Below are 18,957 nucleotides of genomic sequence, written 5' to 3'. Positions count from 1 at the left end.
TGTTGATTTTTGACAAAAGTGGCAAGGAGCACCGTTCCGCAAAATTTGTAATATCTTGCTTGCACTGATCTTTTCAGGGGTAAACCTCCCACACTCTCATCCGGGGCCCCGGCAGGACAGGAAATGGCAGAAAACGGCGCTTTTCAGAGGCTTTAATTTTCAACAAAAGCGGGGGACCCTTACGCTAAATCATTTTTTCCAATCCTGATTCCACTGCACTTTTCCGGTGCAGGAGCTGTGCGAAGCCTCCCACACCCTTTTCGTTGTCCCGATAGAACGACCCAAAAATGGTACAAAATGTCACACATCTAAGATGTTGACTTTCGACAAAATTTGAAAGGGGCACCCTTTTTTCATGTTGCTCCCACGGTCCAGGAGGTCAAGGAAAGCTACCTGTCCTTCATCAGGTGTCCCAACAGGACCAAAACTGTCCAGAAAACAGCACTTTTCCAAAGTGTTGTGTTTCCACAAAATTCGTTTGAGGGGACCCTTACGCAAATCATTTTTTTGCATCTTGCTTTCACAGCTCAATTCTTGTCCGGGAGGTGCGATAAGCTTCTCGCGCCCTCATCAGGGTCACACTTTTCCGAGGTATTGACTTACAACAAAATTCGTTCAGGGGGTGTTCTTATGTTTTCATCTTGCTCCCACCTCCTACGGCACCCTTCTGGCCCGGGAGATCAGGGAAACCCCTCTGCTCCTCATCAAGGTTCCCAAACGACCAAAAATGTCCAGAAAATAGCACTTTTCCGAGGTGTGGTGTTGATTTTCAACAAAATTCGTAAGTGGGGGACCCTTACGCAAGATGTAATTTTTTCTTGTTGCTCTCATGGCACCTCTCTGGCCTGGGAAGTCAGGGAAACCTCGTTGGATCCCCAAAAGCCGAGAAAACAGCACCTTTCAGTGGTGTTGATTTCCGACAAAATTTAACATAACGTTCATTTGTATGCTTTTATACATTTGCAATTACTGTATGTGTTAGCACACAATTAATGTGTGTCTCTTGTATGATAAGCACAATGAATGACTTTTCTAATGGTTGTTTTAATCTTCTGTCCTTCCTCACCTGGAAGAAGGAGACAGTGCAGGGGATGGGGATGTCCCAGGTTAGCATTGATGCCAAGAATTGCCGAACAGAAGAAAATGAAACGACAAGATGAGATGCATGAGGAAGAGAAAGCAGGGGGCGTAATTGGAGTTTAAATGTGTATTTTTGTCAGAGATGGAGGTAATGGGCTATTATATGCCTCAAGGGGCCTGTGCAAGTATGCCTTCAGATGTCATAAAGAGCCATGGGCTCCCCCATACCGTCACTCAGGAGGGGACAAATAGGAGCACTACAGGAGGCTGCTGTAAATACAGACCTGGAGGTCCTTCCCAGTGTTTTATCCCACTCTTTACCTCTGGTGTTCTCTCTCCATGGCCTCACCTGAAACGCTCAAGAGCAGATGGTCTGAGCCTCCCCACAAGTACCTTACTCTTCACACAGTTCCAGCAGACTAACTCAAAGTGCTGACAAGTGGCTTGTTTATCAAAGTTAGCAACTTGTGGGGGTTTTCTGATGTTGGATTTGGTATCACTGAACCGAAATTGGGAGGGAAAGCAAGCACTTGTGAGCTTTCAAAGCCTGACTTGATGATAAATTGCCCTTCAAATGTAGCAGCTCCCAACAATGCAGCCCGTGAATTGGGCCATAAGTGCTTTATTATTTTCTAAAGTTACATACAAAACTATACTTAATGATAATCCTGACAAATGATTACTATTTTTCTTGATTTGCCATTGTTTTTATCCTGCCTTTCCCACAAATACATTTATTGGTGCTGATTTATAGCGCTGCATGTTACTGTGCCATGCCTTGACAGCCTGCAAATGTGCTTTCATGCCGGCCGCCGTAGTTGTCAGAAAGCTTGCATGTGCTTTTAAAATGATCTGTGCATACAAAAATAACGTGTACATATAACATTGTATAGTAGCTTCTGTCCTCTGAGTGCAAATGTTAAGGATGTTTTTTTTCTGGAAGCAATTAGAGATGCTCGATATCGACTTTCAATATGTCGCTATTGTCCAGCACTTCATTTCCGTTACCAATATCAGCCAATGCCGATTTAGCCAGCAGCTTTTGCCTCAAACAGGTCACATATCGTGTAACGAATTAACACATTATGCTTATTTTACTGTGATGCCACCGGATACATTTGATGTACAAAATAAGACAAATACTGCAAAATGCAATGTAAGGTACAGAAAAATACTTACCGTACTTATTGAAAAAAAATATAAGTCATTAAAAAAATCATCACTAATAATAGTAAGGGATGAGTGATCAGGGGTTTATGCTGTAGATTCCGATACCAATCATCCGTGAGTGTAATCGGCTGATACCAATACTGATACTGATGACATAGATTAATTATAATTTTTTCAAAGTATTTATGATGAGTGCTATTGGCCAGAGGTACCGTATAAAGGGGACAAGTCAGGTCAATTCCAAGGTCCCCTGATTGCCACGGCCCCCCAAAAATAGGTCATTACTAATAAAATTATTAATTAATTAATAAATCCCTTTTTGGGCTTTTTTTTTTTTTTATTTTGGATGTGTGATCATGTACATTGACCCGCGACCCTAGTGAGGATGAGCGACATAGAAGATGGATGGATGGATGGATCATGTACATTGGTGAAGCCCTAGCAAGACTTCCAGATAGCACACAGGTGGGCTCCAAGTGAGAAAGGCGTTGGCGAACACAAATTCAATTATTTTTTGGGTTATTTGCTTAGCCTTCTGATTGTCACGCACATGCAGGCGAGTGTTGTCCACCGTTTTGGCTGCGACAGCTGCCGTTTGACTGATAATCACACGATGAGCCTCGAAAAGTCATCATGCTCCGTCAAGTGTTTGTTCTTTAAATGCCGTATTAAATGAAAGCTTTTTAACTTTTTTTCATGGCATGTGTTTGCAGGTAAGTTCCACAAAGAAGACATGATTGTTTTTGTTTTGGCACGCCTGCGTAGTGTGAAGGAAAGTGGGAGGATGCTACCCAAGACACTACACTGCATGCAGTAATCGCTCCAGACTGCAAGCTGCAATAGTACGAGCCACAGGTGATCAGCTTTTGTGATCGTGATTGAAAGGCATTTATCGGCATATGCCGATATATGTGATTTTTCACGGAAATTGTTCGATACTGATCGGTGGCCGATCGATTGGAGCATTTCTACTAAGTATCAACTAAAATAGCATCCATCTTCTATGCCGCTTATCCTCACTAGCCTATTCCAGCTGACCTCGGGTGAGAGGCGGGGTACACCCTGGACTGGTCGCCAGCCAATCACAGTGCACATAAAGACAAACAACCATTCACGCTCACATTCATACCTACAATATGAGTGGCCAATTAACCTAACATGCAGCAAACCGGAGTACCCAGAGAAAACCCACGCACGCACGGGGAGAACATGCAAACTCCACACAGAGATGTCCCAAGCGGAGATTCGAACCCAGGTCTTCCCCATCTCCTGCTGTGTGGTCAACATGCTAACCACTGGGCTAAAATAACATGTTCTACTTAAATAATCCTGGCAAAGATACGAGATGCACATTTGTACATGGGACAAACATTTGTATAAGAACATAGTAAAGTGCAAAGTGTGAAACTGGACTAATACAATCAGTGAAACTATAAGATGGGCTCATTCAGCATGCCTCCCGTCGATTATTATTTTGCTGCAGGTGCGCTATCTGCATGTGACCGAGTGATTTTTCCTGAGGTGTGGTGGTATTAGATTAGAAAAATTAAAGGAAGACGCTTTACTTACTTGTTTACTCTACAATCATTTGAACTGCATAATTGCAATCCAAAGGCAAAACTTGGAAATACTGTAATTTCAGACCGTGGACATATTGAGCTAGCAAGCTTTGTTGCTGTGTGGAGTAGGTCGTCATCACTTGCACACCATTATCATGATCAGCATAAAAAACAAGTATACTGTACCTGCCCTTCAAATTACCAAAGCCACTGTTTACTACTGGTTTTACTCATTTGTTCCACTTGTCAAGTTGATTAATTTGGCTTTATAAAATGTCCCTTTTAGCCTAATTAGTTAAGGGAAACCACACTTGGAAACCACCTGGACGACTCTCCACAGCATGGATGAGGTCTTTACTGTTTGGTAAGGGGGGACGCCCCAGACACCCAGCAGGGAAGTGTGCAGCTCTAATAGTATGAGCGGATTACAGGACTCCCCTGGTATGTGCTGCCATGCAACCGTGTGTGAACCCTCTCTGCTCGTCGTCAATACTGAGGCGATGGTGCAGGGAGATCTATCAGCCAATCCGATTGCATGCGGAGAATTCTCAGGTCCCATCAGAAAGCACCGGGATGAGCTTTACTCCCCTCCTTCCTATTTTCCTTTTACATTATTTCAGGCCCCAGGAGAGTATTCTCTATCATGTCAATATAATGTAGCACACAGAGGCAATCATGCAGCCTCTGTGGCCTCGGGGGCTACCTACTAGGTGGAGCAAATGCAACTTTAGCGCTTAATCATCTTACACATAGCTGTTGCACCAGTCTCCAGTCTGTGTGAAGGTTTACGCACAGTATGAAACCAGACCTTTCATGGTGGGTTCATGCAGCTGTGTGTGCGTTGTTTGGTCCATTTCACACTTTCCTGATTGAAGGCTGGTAGAGACGCTGCCTGTGCTTGCGTGGCACTTCATCCCATGCAGAAAAAAGGGACCTCTGTTGGAAGCAGTGCTACCTGCCACCTCTTGCTGAAACAATTGGATTCATGAATCCTATCTGCTCGCTGACGAAAGCTGTGCAGTCATTTTCTCGCCATCAATGTCACAGACCATGCAGGATTTTGTGGATACTCATCAATTAGCTACAGTGGCAAAAATAAGAAATGGATCCCTGTATTTTGTGGGTTTACACCCTTACAAAGACATGAACAGGCTACACTTTTTGGTAGCTTTACTTTACCAGATCAACAAAAAAAAAAATCTGGAAAAAATGAAATACAGGTTATAAGTAAGTAATTTGTATTTGATTGAGGGAAATAAGTATTTGATACGCAACTTTGTTGGTTTCTCCACCAAAAACTACGGTTTTGAGGCTGTCACTTAGGTAAAGGTTGTGCAAAATAACACAATGTGTCAAATTTAATGATCAATTCAGGAACAATAGATTTTTTATTCACAAACTCAAAATGTTTTGAACAAAAAGTGTCTGTCGAGGATTTGTAAATGGTAATGGTAATAAAAGTCCAATTCAAAAAGATTTCAACATACAATTGATTAACTCAGTAGGCCATGACAGTAGGCTCAGTAGGCTCAGTGGCCGAGTGCGGGATGCCGTCGTTCTGCCATGTTTCCAATAGCACATAAACATAACATTCTCTCACAGTCACGTTGGGTGGATCTCAAAAGCCGTATATGGTCCATTTTTCGCACATCGGCCAGAAAGACAATGGAAAAACCGGCTTGTACGGGTTAGCCATAACAGCAAAGTGTGTTGCCAGTGCTTGTCTTGGTGAATGTGGTCCCTATTTTATCACTTTTATTTAATGTTTTTTGTTGACACTCTGTCTCCCTCTGTAAAATATGGACTGTTCAAGTCTTGTAAGGGGGTAGACATACAAAATCAGTAGAGAATCAAATTTTTCAAGGCCAAGGAGCTCATAATTGTAGAAATAAAACACAATCCAAGTGTATGCCTAAGAAAAAAGGTGTAAAAAATTTGATATTTTGTGGGAATTAACATAGATATTTGTGTATTATCAGGAGATTGATTGGCTGCCTGCATTGCCTCAGGGGAAGACATAGGAAAAGGACAAACAAGACCGTTCCAAATGGATCTGTCGGAATCAGCCTCAGGGAGATATAACTGGTTGGACAAGGGTGATACTTTTTTTTCACTACAAGTGCCCTTGCTTTACTGCACTCGGACCCAACAAGCCCATGTATTATTCACGATTCCCACTGTGTGATGAATAGGATACTTCGATTGGAGAAGCATTGAAATATTCACCAGTGCTTATCTCCTTTAATCCTATGACCGCTGGCCAAGTCACTGAATTAGTGGCCAAGCCACAACGGCGCTGCTCAAACTGCAGGGCAAGCTTGCTTAACCAAGAGATTTATCCGTAAAACACATAATATATTATATGGCTGATTTCAAAGCAGCCCGTTTGTGCTACGGATAGACTCCCATTATGGTTATATTTTGTGAAAAAGGTTTGAAAGGAGGGCACATCGGTTCAGTCCAGTTGGGTTATTTTTGGTCAGTTGTGTGTCTCTAATGACTTCACCTTGCTGCTCTTTTTAATTAATTACGTTGAAATATGTTGAAGTCAGCCCACATTTTTATCTCAGCCCATATCTTATCCTGTGTGTACAGTATGTATTTTATAAAATAATATTTGTTTGGGTAAAAGTGGCCTTCAATTACTTAGTTCAATATTTTATTTCTAATCAGAATGCAGTTAAGCCCAAAATTATTCACATTATCATGCTTATTCAAATAAACATTTTGAGTTAACTTGATTTGTGTGTGTGTGTGTGTGTGTGTGAGAATGGGTATCGATCCAATACTTTTTTTCAGGGGTTACTGTCCGGGACCATCAAATGCACAAGTAATTGAAACGCCCACAAAAATGTCCATTTTTACACACGGTTCGCTCCTCTAACTCCAAACCCTCCTGCTCGCTTGACGTTGACGTTATCCTCCGATTTCAGATCAACATTTGCAATAAGGTTGTATTTTTTAGATTAGAATCACCTCCAGGACCCGACCCCGTCTCTCGTGAATATGCCAAGCACGCTTATTAAATGATCAAATGTGTAGGTACTCACCACTAATGGATGATAATGTAAGATGATCGATGAACAGATGAAGATAGAAGTTATGCTTAACTTTCACTTTTGTGTCTCACAGCAACTTTGCGTTCAAGGACTGTCGAAAAAAGTGTGAAAAACAAAAACCATTATCAGCAAAGCAAAAAGCCATAAGCATGTAAATATTGTGGTACAGTGGTACACATATGCTGTACATGTCACCTGTATTATCACATATTTAGACATTGTCACCAAAGTAGGGTGAATGAGATGTGTTTTCAATCCATCTATGTTCTGTGCCACTTATTAGGGTGGCAGGGGCATGCTGGAGCTTATCCCAGCTACACACTGGACTGGACGCCAGCCAATCACAGGGCACATATAGACAAGCAATCATTCACTCGCACATTCATACCTATGGACGATTTAGAGTCGCCAATTAACCTAACATGGATGTTTTTTGGAATGGGAGGAAAGCCAAGCACGCACGAGGAGAACATGCAAACTCCACACAGAGATGATGTGTTCTCATAAAAATAAATATTTTGACCAAAACTCTGAATACATAAATGTATTATGATTTAGCAAATACAAATTCTCTTTAACTGTAACATGTGAATATAAGGAAACGGTGCAGTTGATAAAGAAAAATGAAATTGCTCCAGCTGCTCCTTGTTTAAAACCATAGCTTAATTCCACCCCAAAACATTTAATTAAACAAAACCCTGCCTCATCAATCAATGCATCCATCTTTCAGTCTTAGTCACAACCCAGCAATTTAGAAGACGTTGAGTCCTGTACAACTTCACCATCAGCCTTCATTTTCCCCTCACAGAAACTGGATGTCTGCCACAGAGCTTTCTAGAATACTAATGAGCGCAGTTAGTGAGTCAAAGTTACTGACCTGAGGTGTCGAGATGGAGCACAGAGCAAGAAGTGGGGTGAGGTGGGGGTTGAGTACAGCTAAACACCGTCTATTCGAATAAAATGTCAGTGTTGGTCACCTCCGGTCTGGCCTGTCCTGCACTGGTGCTATTCTCAGGTGTCATTTGCTCAAATATGGGGATTCTTAAGGGTGATGGAGGGTGGCAATCTACACTGCAGTCTATCTTTAAATACTTAGACATTACTGACAGACCAGTGTGCCCTGTGTGTAGAGGAGCCCCCTCCTCAGAGACTGTGAAGAGGGAGAATTCCAACAGTCTCTTGAGGCCTCATCTCCCCCTCCTCTTGTCTCTATCCTTTCTCATCTCTGCCTCTACTTGCCACTTCTCTCTCGGCTTCTTGTTTCAATTCTGATCCTGATAATGTGCCCGTCTGCCCACATCTCTCATTTTCTTCACCTATCATCTTACACTCTCCCAAACTTTTCCAAGTGCATTTTAATTCTCATCCACCTCCCCCACTTGCCCTCGTCTCACTGCAGGTGGCGAGGCCGGGAGGGAAAACGCACACACACAAAAAGAAATAAAACAAAGGAATGATCTCGCTTTTATGCTGCTCATGCCTAGTAGTAGTGTAGTAGTGGTTAAGCTTGTCAGGCAATTAATGGAGCTCCTTGTGGCGATGAGGAGCCTCTCTACTATAAACAAAGCCTATTCATGAGATGGGAGATAACCCCCATGCTTTCATTTGTATCAGGGGAAGAATAATTACACCCCATGCAACTAATTTATCTCCACAGCTACAATGTGGCCATGTGCTCTATCTGTTTATCCCGCTAAGGTTGCCATTCTCTCGTTTGTGGCAAGAATGCATCCATCTCAAACAATGTACTTTTGTATCACAAACAAATAACCTTGACTCTCGGCTGTCACCGTTTGTTAATATGGTCGGGTTGTAATGTCACATACAGTGGATCCCCGCACATTCGCAATTTGGCATTTGCGAGCCTGCAAATGTATGGATTTTTGGTTAAAAAAAAGTTTTTAAAAATCTGAAAATAGGCTTAGTTTTTTCCGCAGAATACACACCTCATTTACCCTAAGTTGGCAATCATTTATAAATATGTGATAATACAGTAAAATGTACAGCATAGATGTAATAGCCACATGCTTATGGCTTTATGCTTCACTGATAATGTTTTTTCACCAAGCACTGAGATGCCTGTGTCCTTGAACGCACCAAAGTTACATGAGGCAAAGCGAAAGTGAAACTAATGTCTAACTTTCTCTGACACTGCCACAGCTGTAAACAAATCTGTTCAGCTTTCCTACCTTATCATTCATTAGTGGTGAGAGCCGGTGCTCCTGATGTGTGAAAAATTCAGGCTGGTATCGGTTATATCAGGGGTCGGCAACCTTTAGCATCAAAAGAGCCAACAGAAGTTCAACTAAAAGAAGTTCCGAGTGCATGTGTGGGCCTACTTTGAAATAATTTCAACAGGCTACTATGTGGGCCTTTTTGAGTCGTTTGAGTCACCTATGTGTGTCAAATTAAAACGAGACGCAGCCAATTTTAACATAAAAAACCCCATCAGAGTTCACATATCTGTATATCAGTGCTGTCTGCTCAATACCGTTTACATCATTGACTCATCACAGGCAATTCAATATGCTTGCCGGGTGAATGTCATTAATTTGCCCACTGGTGATGTTTGTTGCCATTCTACTGGTCCTGTCCTCGACTGTCTTTGCAGAGAGGCATCTCTTTCATTTTCGGAATCATTTAGTGTTTATTTTTCTTAATTTGGAGAATTTATGGTTTAATTTATTTCGAACGTGCATACAGGTTACATTGGAATACCTCATGTGACAATTCACAATTCCACATGTCCAAAAAGGAGAAGGAAGAAGTAGAGCTTATTTACGTAATCTTTACCCCTCTTTGTTTCACATCAGTTGCTAATACATTTTTTCACTTCCTCTATTCAACATGCACTATTTACACTATTCCTCCATATAATAAAAACAGTGCTGTGCTATTGTTGTGAACAATTCTTTGGTGTGTCCTCCATCTGTGAACGGCTTCCCTCCTCCATACGATCTCCAGTGCAGTCACAACACTAGCAGCTGTCGTTGCGTTTGGAGCGTTCACCCGCTTCTTGAATGTATGTTTGCTCTGCTCAACCTTCCGTAGTATTTCCGAAATCGCTCCCTTACGCCCATCTGCAATTGGGTACTTGTTTGCTAATTTGTCGCCACATATCAAGTGCACGGGAAAACCAGCGTCATTGGCGTCAAAGGTATATGAACCATTCAGAATTAAACTCTCTATTTTTTCAGACATTTTGACCGTGACGGTAGCACACTCATCAATACGTCTTTTTCATGTCTCACAGCACACACTGGCCCCTTTACCCCTTCCCTTGCTCGTCCAATCAGCAGTCAGAACACGGTAGATGCATTCACACACTTGCGGTGAGTGAGATATTTCAAACTCTTTTCGAAAATACATATATCCTCCACTTGGGTTTAAAAAAAACAACAGAGCATGGCGTGGGAGGCTGGACAAGGCTGAAGAGAGCCGCGGGTTGCCAACCCCTGGGTTTTACTGATCCAATACCGCTACTCTGTGCAAATATGCCAAATGTGTCGGGGAGATGTTAACGCGTGGCGTGTTTTGAATCATAACATAGCTCATAGCATCAAGAAAACAAGACAGAGCAATGTATTTATTTGTTTTAGACTAGGTCGAGGCAAGATATAGCCAAGCTATATAACAGCAGAAAAAACTGAGGACCAAATCATATAAAATATGTGAAAATTATGTAAAATTATAAAACCATTAAAATGAATGATGAATTATTAAGAACTGCTATAAGAATGAAAACTCGTTCACAGTCCACACATGGCTTCGTTTACGATCGACCAATCATGTCAACAGACTGATGACTGACTGATTACGCACTTGCCCAGGCGGAAGAAAAAGTAGTTCCCACCAACCGTGTATCATTTAGACAGGTTCTCAATAAGTTTGTTACTTTCCACTGTGTCCCTGTTAATGATATACATTACCTCAAATGACCGAAGTATCAAAGTATGGCTATTTTGATTTGAGAAGCACATAAAGATATAGTATCGGAGGTATCAACATTTCAGTATCGATCCGCACCTCACTAACCTTTACGTTTTGTACTTTAAAATGCTTTTAATAAGTGTGGGAGGCATATTCAGGGTTTAGACCTGGATTGTGTTGCGGGTGAACAATGGCTGGAAGGTTTGGGGGAGGGGAGTGAACCATCAAAAAAAGAGTCTCAATTACTGGCAGAAAAGTCGGTCCTACTGTTCATCATTTAAAAGGACAGACACGGGAATAAAAATGTGAACAGACACTTCACAGCTTTTAAACAAAAAAATGAGGAAATTCTCCTTGAGAGGTACTGTATTCCCAATGAAGGATTTTCCAATTTGTTCTTTTTAAGACCTCTGAAGTATAAGATCAAAACAAACAACGTATGATTTTCCAGTCAAAAATCATTAGTCAGATTACAAATGAATACAGTGGGTATAAATAGTACAATCCCATTGTAAATATGTCTGTTCAAATTAGTTTTCATAAACGTGTAACACAGTAGAAGCAGGGCTTTTTTTTGGAAGAGCAGCATTGCCATCTATCATCTGGAAAAAGAAATGCACGTGTGCGCACAGCTGGACATCTGTAGACATCAGATTACAAACAAGAAGTTTAACTGGGAAAAATGTGCATAAATAATGTTTAAGCATGTCAGCCATTTAAGGAATTGTGTATTGATAACGAGTAGCGAATGATTCCAAATCAAGGCAGTGATGATTCCTCACTCATTCCCGTGCTGCCATGTCACTGATGACCCGCTAGCATTTGTCATGCATGGAATGTTGCCTTCTCGCCTTTGAATGGGAACATTCCACTGTCACCGTGAGATTTATACCATGGGCGTGAACTCAGGTGGCAGATTAACATGGGATGCAGTGATGCTTCCGCATTGTCTGATGATATTCCCACATTGTTTCCACACACAAGAGTCCCACTGACCCCTTGTTTCAGTATTAGGGCTGTCAAAAATAGCGCGTTAACGGTGGTGAGTAATTTATTTCATTCATTAAGTTACACTTTTTAGCGTAATTAACGTATACGCCTTATGGCGAGCCCCATCTCACTGTTATGACAACAGACGGCAGCACAGTGTAGTTCCCCACAGTGTCACACGGAGTCTGGCGCTCTTTTGTAACTTGAATCTAACCTGAACACATCACCAGCGGTGCAACAACACATATGTATTTCCAACTCACAAACACGTCTTTTGTCCCTTCGTCGTCGGAACAACTCTTCCTCGTAGTCATTACGCGAGCGCGAGATGCATTCAGGGACACTTCGAAAATCAAAATAAAGTATTTATTATACATCTAAATAAACAGAAAGGCGAAGAAAAACAATAAGTGAATATTTCTATTACTCACTTTGTAACTCCAAATGCGGAAGTACAATTTGTTGCATTTCAGTATGCTCGGAAATCCCAGAAAATACACTCAAAATGTGAATCCATATTAAATGACGTGATGTGTATGAACACAACCCCTCATTGCACATAATAACACAGTTAAACTGTGATTCAAATGCTCTGATACTATTAAAGAAGGTAGTGTTTGGTAAATAGATTTTTCAAGACGTGTGGTATCTTTTAGCTTGATTGAAATTTTCAGTTCACTTGGAGCCGTTAATACATGCAAATATATATAATTCATTTATCTTTATTAAAAAAAACAGTACAAATTTCAGGCATCATTTCAAATGTTGATTAATCATGATTAATTCATTTGAAACACATGATTAATCTGATTTAAAAATGTAATCATATGACCGCACTATTAATAAATTTAGTGAAGATGTTTACTGATGAGAACTGGACGTTGAATGTGAGACCCCAAGTGTTCCTGAGATTTTTCTACAAATTGTGCCATTAATTAATCCTCCAATTCTTCAAGTAATATGAGGAAAGAGGGGAAAAACATCATTGGATGAGAATAGCAGAAAATATGCATCAATGGAAATGTGTGCGCACTTGAAATCAAAACCTGTTTTCATAAAAAGAAGCGTGTCCAAATTTTATCTCTGCTATAATCTTTTCCCCTAGCCTTAAACAGAACGTTTTCCTTTTTTTTCCCCGGGCCGGGCTAACTCTTTTACTCTCCTTTCCCTCCCTCCATCCTTTGCTCTTCAGCTTTAACAGCCCTTGACAGCTGGAGATGAAATAGAAATTTTGATATCAGACACCTACAGAAAGGAGGGATGACCTTTGATCAATGTGCCGTTTCATGTTGTGACATGAAATTTGCATCACGGGAGCCCGGGCGGCGGACGCTTCTGCAAAGGACTAATGTCAGAAGCCTGTCAGGGAGCTGCGAAGGTCAAGGATCTATTAGGAAAGAACAAGCCCTCCGATCCCACACAAGAGCCCTGCACAGCATTTGATGTTCAGTACACAGAAATAGAATAGAAATTTGATCTCCACGTACAAAGCAGTCATGGTTCAGTATTAGCTCATGAGTGGGAGTGGATGGTGCAAGAGAGGTATTATAGCACAGTCCATACTGAATGCTAAAAAACAGGCATTCAGTCTAATACTATTGCGTCTCAAATGTTCTTTATTGTGCTTTGTGACAGCCAGCATTCACTTACAGTACATCTCAGAATGTGCAGCTGGCTTAGGATGCGTGAGCTTTTATTGTTTATCATGTGTGGCAGTTAATCAGTTCCAGACCCGACCGTGATAAGTACATTTCCGCAAAGTAGGATTCCTTGACTCGAGTATTTTCGCAGTTAGAGCATAGAAAACCTGTTTACTACCTCATGAATACGAACTTTAACATTATTAGAGACCTCTAGACATGAAAGAACACCCCTATAGTCACCTTTACACGCATATTACCCAATATAGTAGATATAATAACAGAAAATAAGGCGTAAATAAGATGCAATATAGGCTCACACATGTTAACTCTTTCAATACCAAAGATGTATTCATACGATTTTCTAATCCCGAACGGCCGATCCCAACAACGTATTTATACGTCTTTTACGTTTCTTTGCGCGAGAGACAAAAAAAAGGTGATGATGTAACTCTGCACTAATGCATTAATATTTCAGAACACTTTTAAGCCAAAAAAACGGCCACAGGGTGGCAGAAGTGAATTTGATAAGACCTCGGCAGGGACCAGGAGAGGACTGAGAAACAGATGACAAAGTGTGCAATAGGTTACGCATTGTAGGGGAAATTTGTGGAACACACACGTAAACAAGATGGCCACGGTGCTCCGTTGCGGAAGAAGATGCGAGCGTCTTCCTCACATACACAAGAATGGACAGGCGACACAGAGCAATTTGTGAAGTTTGACTTTTTTAAAGGACGCATTTTTGTGAAGCAAATGTATTACTCTTTTGTTTTGAGAAGCCAAGCTCCTTACTTGCGTTACCCCAGCGACAACCTGGAACTACGTTCTTCATCACCCAAATCCGACCAGAACTGAACTTAGGGCACCAAGTGGGGGGTAAGTCCCTGCTGATGGGGATGCCATACAACTTCATGTCAAAAAATCCGAGCTATCCCTTTAATAGCTAAACCTGCGAGGTGAGTTTCTTTATACTGTATGAGTAATATGAGCACTGCAGGTGCGTTCTAGTGTACATTTTATTTATTCATTCACCTGTTATACACCAGCCAGGAAGGAGACGTGTGCAACCACCAATTTCTAATGCTTCACTAGGTTCCATTTCTGGTTTTATGGTCATCATCACATTTTTAGGTAAATGATGGTATTGGTGGGTAGTTACATAAGAATGTTTTTTTCTGTTGGTTGGTTGGTTGGTTGAATTTATTTCAAACACGCATATGTCCGAAAAGGAGTAGGAAGAAGCAGAGCTTATTTAATCCTACCCCCTCTTCAGAGCACATCAATTGCTAATACATGTGTGTACATACAAACACGTGCATACATATATATACCTGTACACCTACATCTGCACCTACACAAGTAGGCACATTTTTACATATACAGTATACAGGTACACAAATGATAAAAAAAAAAAGTTTTTATTATTTTTTTTTCCCTTTCTCCATTTTTTCCTCCTTCTCCTTTCCTTTTCCCTTTCTATTTATCCTGTCCTTTCTCTTCTGTTGATATCCACATCGTCTTTAGTGTTGCACTGCTAGTGACGCTGGGTTTGTATACAAGAGTTCCTTTTATTAATTATGTCGAGGTTATTGCTGTGGAATGTAGTCCTTCTTTGTCTTGTAGGGTGTTTCCTCCATTATGCTTATTATCATAGTAATATAATGTTTAATATGCATCCAGATCACTGATATCTTGGACAACAAGCACTCTTGCGACTCCTGGACCTCCTTTTAGTTTGATGTAGATTTTCCCGTTAGTGCTCCAAGTGTTTTGAATCTTTCCTTGCTTCCTCAGGTCTCGTGCTTTCCTGGCGATGTCGGAATTGCGTTTTGTGAGATGCTCATTCATGTAGACGTTGGTTCCTCTTAGCTTCTTTCCCTGTTTCAGCAGTGCAGTTTTGGATTCCCTGTTGGTGAACTGAATGATGACAGGTGTGGTGTTGCTCCTGCCATGGAGTGGGACGCAAGTGTCAATACTGTTGACATCGACATCCACCTCCTTCGAGTGTAGAAAGTTAGCAATCTGCTGCTTTATTGAAGGAACATCTCTTGACTTGCGTGTGATTTGGAGCCCTGTGAGGACCACATCATTCATTCGTGCCATCTGATCCATCTCGTCAATGAAGTTTTTAATTTGCTCCTTGATATTCTCCTTTGCTTCTTTCTCTTCCTCAAGGGTGGTGCGAAAGTCAGCATTATCCTTAAATAGTGCCTTGATTTCATCCTGTAGAATGTTGATATCATTGCATAATGCTCTATTTTCTTCCCTGGGGTCTTTAGCGTCCTTATGATCAGTACATGAGGTGGCTTCCATATGGTTTATAGCCTCCTTGAGAACAGTGCGCAAGGCAGCGTTATCTTCCAATAAAGCCCTGATATCATCCTGCAGAACCCTAACATCCTTGCAAAATGCTGTATTTTCTTTACGGTTTATTGCTTCCTGAAGAGCAGAGCGCAAGGCAGCATTGTCATTCAACAGTACCTTAATGTCGTCCTGCAGAGCCTTGAAATCTTCCACTGGGTATTTAACCTCCTTAAGAGCGGCACCCAGGTCTGCATTTTCATCTTGCAACTTCTGTAAGAGGATGCTGTGACAACTTCACAATTGTTACAGTCCTAAATCCATTTTGGTTCACGCGGCTATGTAAAAAAATGGACATTCCCCCTGTCAGGCTTTTGTCAGTGTGGGCCGCTTTAGAACATACGGCACGCTCCTTCCGAGTGTTGTCTATTGATCTGCGGACAGATGGATCAGTGGGTTTCTGAAGCTGTTTAATTATTCACAGTGGCACGTCATTTTTCATGCCAAGTTCTGTTTCAGAGGACCAAAATAAACCTGTCACTCCCGGTGTCCATCTTTCATGCGGCCATCAGCTTGCAGCCTCATTAGCTCCACAGTGCAGGTGGGTGGGGTGGGGGGGGGATAGGAACAAAACGGGGAAGGGAGTGCACACTGGCATTTTCACATTCTCTAGCTATATCGCTGTGATCTGCAGACAATCACTCGATCTCATTTCAGACATGGTTCTGTGTCATTTTTGGCCCCACTTGCAAGGTACAGTCAAAACATCGATTAAAGCTGAAGACATGAAACTGCTGAAACAAACATATTTCCACGCTCCACAGACAGCAGCCACCACCGTACTTGAACACCATAAGAGTATGTGTAGTGTGTTTTGTGTGAATCTGCTAGGCTAACATTTTATATCAATCTCAGTGACCTGGGCATGGGAATAGTCAGTTAATTGATTCAATATTTGTTAAGAATTTGGCCGCTTGTGGGCAAGTAATTGTTAATAAATGCATCTTAAAGCAACCGAGACAGAATCCAGTGCACCACATGGACTCAATATCTCCAGGCAGCATTAGTGACACACCTGAATTGAAACAGGAGTTCAGAACATTCAGAAATAGATTCTCCTCATCCTGTTGAATACATTTTCCCCATTTTGTGAAACGGCCATTCCTGTGTGAATGTAATAATTGTGGTTGTATCGATGGATCATATGACTTGCGGTAATAAGCACATATGCATACCCTGTGTCATGGTCTGCGTTGTCGCTCTGTTGCCGCCTTCTGTCTTGTCCTTGCAGTACAGTACAGCTCTGCTGAGGCGGAGCTGGCCACATACGCACCTGCAGCCAATTTACCACTCACTGCTCTTAAGGCGCTGGAAGGCTGCACTCCTCCGCATTATCCGGCTTCGTGTGGCAACTCCTGTTTCTGGTTCTGACTTTGTGGCATTGTACTTGTGACATTGTGTACTTACCTGTTCCCGCGTACTGCTTAGAGCGGCGTCCTCAGATGTGCTGAGGTCATTGTTTCCTGCTTGGGTTTTGCCAGCAGCGTCTTCAGTTCAGCCTTTTTCCCGCTCACTATTTTTGCAGTAATTTTTTGTGACTCTTGTTACGGCTATAATTAATAAATTAAATAATATTTGTCTTGATCTTTTCATCTGGTGGACCTTGAAAAAGTTAGAAAAGACAACTAAAGGGAACCAAAAAGTAATTAAGATAAATAATTTAGACGTGTTTTAATAAATATTTCTGGATTCAAAGTACCTCCATAAATCAATTTTGTCATTCTTTGATTATCTGTCTCATGTGAGAACCTTTGAAAACCTCACCCTTGTTTTTATTATTTTCCTGATTGCTACATAGTCAAGACTATGACCGCATTCATTCTCTTGCTTGCCCATTCCTGATTAGAGACATATTAATGTACCTCAAAAAGTCTCCCAGGATGGATGAAAAAAAACAATAAATATATATTGCATTACCTCACTCACTGTATTTCTTGACAACTTTACGAGGCAAGGCTGAACAGGTCAGGCGGTTTTAAGAGTTTGCCGTCCTGATCAATAATTTTGTTCTCTGTAATTATCTCACCATTGCACTCATTAATTACACTTTCAAGGCTCATTTCTTGGCCACAGATGTCCATTCTGTGGAAGCTTCCAGAGGGGGTGAGGCGGTGAGGCCTGATTAATACTCTGTCTCTCTGTCTAAGGTTGGCTGCCATTCATGGGGGCTAAAATGCAAGCGCTCTGTCATATGAGACATCACCAAGTGGGAGATAAATGAGCTGTTTGGTGGCCAAATCGATAAGTTCCTCTTATGAGTCAAGTTGAGAGAGTGTGGAATAATCCACCATTCTCCCTGTGTGTGACTTTATAACATCCTGCGCAGCCCTCTTCTAATAGATGATGGAAGTGAGGGTCTGGCCCACAATCTCTCTTCTAGTTCATCCCAAGGGTGTTTGCTGGTGTTGAGGTCATGGCTGTCATTCCTCACCAACCTCATCCAAGCATGCATTTATTGCCTTCCCCACCACAATATTGGAAGTATGGAAATGCCCAAATGAGCTAAAAAAGAAAAAAGAAAAAGATTACAGGACAATCTGTGACTGATTAATGAATCAATGAAAAGGTGATAATAATTTCCTGGATAGTAACAAGCTCAGGCTGGTGTATATGTGCTTCTCACAAATGGGATCGCCACTTGTCCAACCTTGTCTTGTTCACTGTCCACTTTTAGACCTCTTCTTAAGATTCACATTGTCCGCTGTTTTATTTATTGCTTGATTGTATGGTATTGTTTATACGTATGCTGTTATGTTGTGTGTTTTAATTTTTATCTACAGTGGTGTGAAAAAGTGTTGGCCCCCTTCCTGAAGTTTGTCACGCTTAAATGTTTCAGATCATCAAACATATGTAAATATTCGTCAATGACAACACAACTGAGCACAAAATGCAGTTTTTGAATGAAACTTTTTATTATTAAGGTAGAAAAAAATCCCAACCTACATGACCCTGTGTGAAAAAGTGATCCCCTCCAAACCTAATAACTGGTCGGGCCACCCTTAGCAGCAACAACTGCAATCAAGCATTTGTGATAACTTGCAATGAGTCTCTTACAGCACTGTGGAGGAATTGTTGCCCACTCTTTGCAGAATTGTTGTAATTCAGCCACATTGGAGGGTTTTCCAGCATGAACCAGCTTTTTAAGGTCATGCCACAGCATCTCAA

Source organism: Dunckerocampus dactyliophorus, chromosome 8 (genome assembly GCF_027744805.1).
Source record: "Dunckerocampus dactyliophorus isolate RoL2022-P2 chromosome 8, RoL_Ddac_1.1, whole genome shotgun sequence".
Taxonomy (NCBI): domain Eukaryota; kingdom Metazoa; phylum Chordata; class Actinopteri; order Syngnathiformes; family Syngnathidae; genus Dunckerocampus; species Dunckerocampus dactyliophorus.
Note: the sequence above shows the minus strand (reverse complement) of the source record.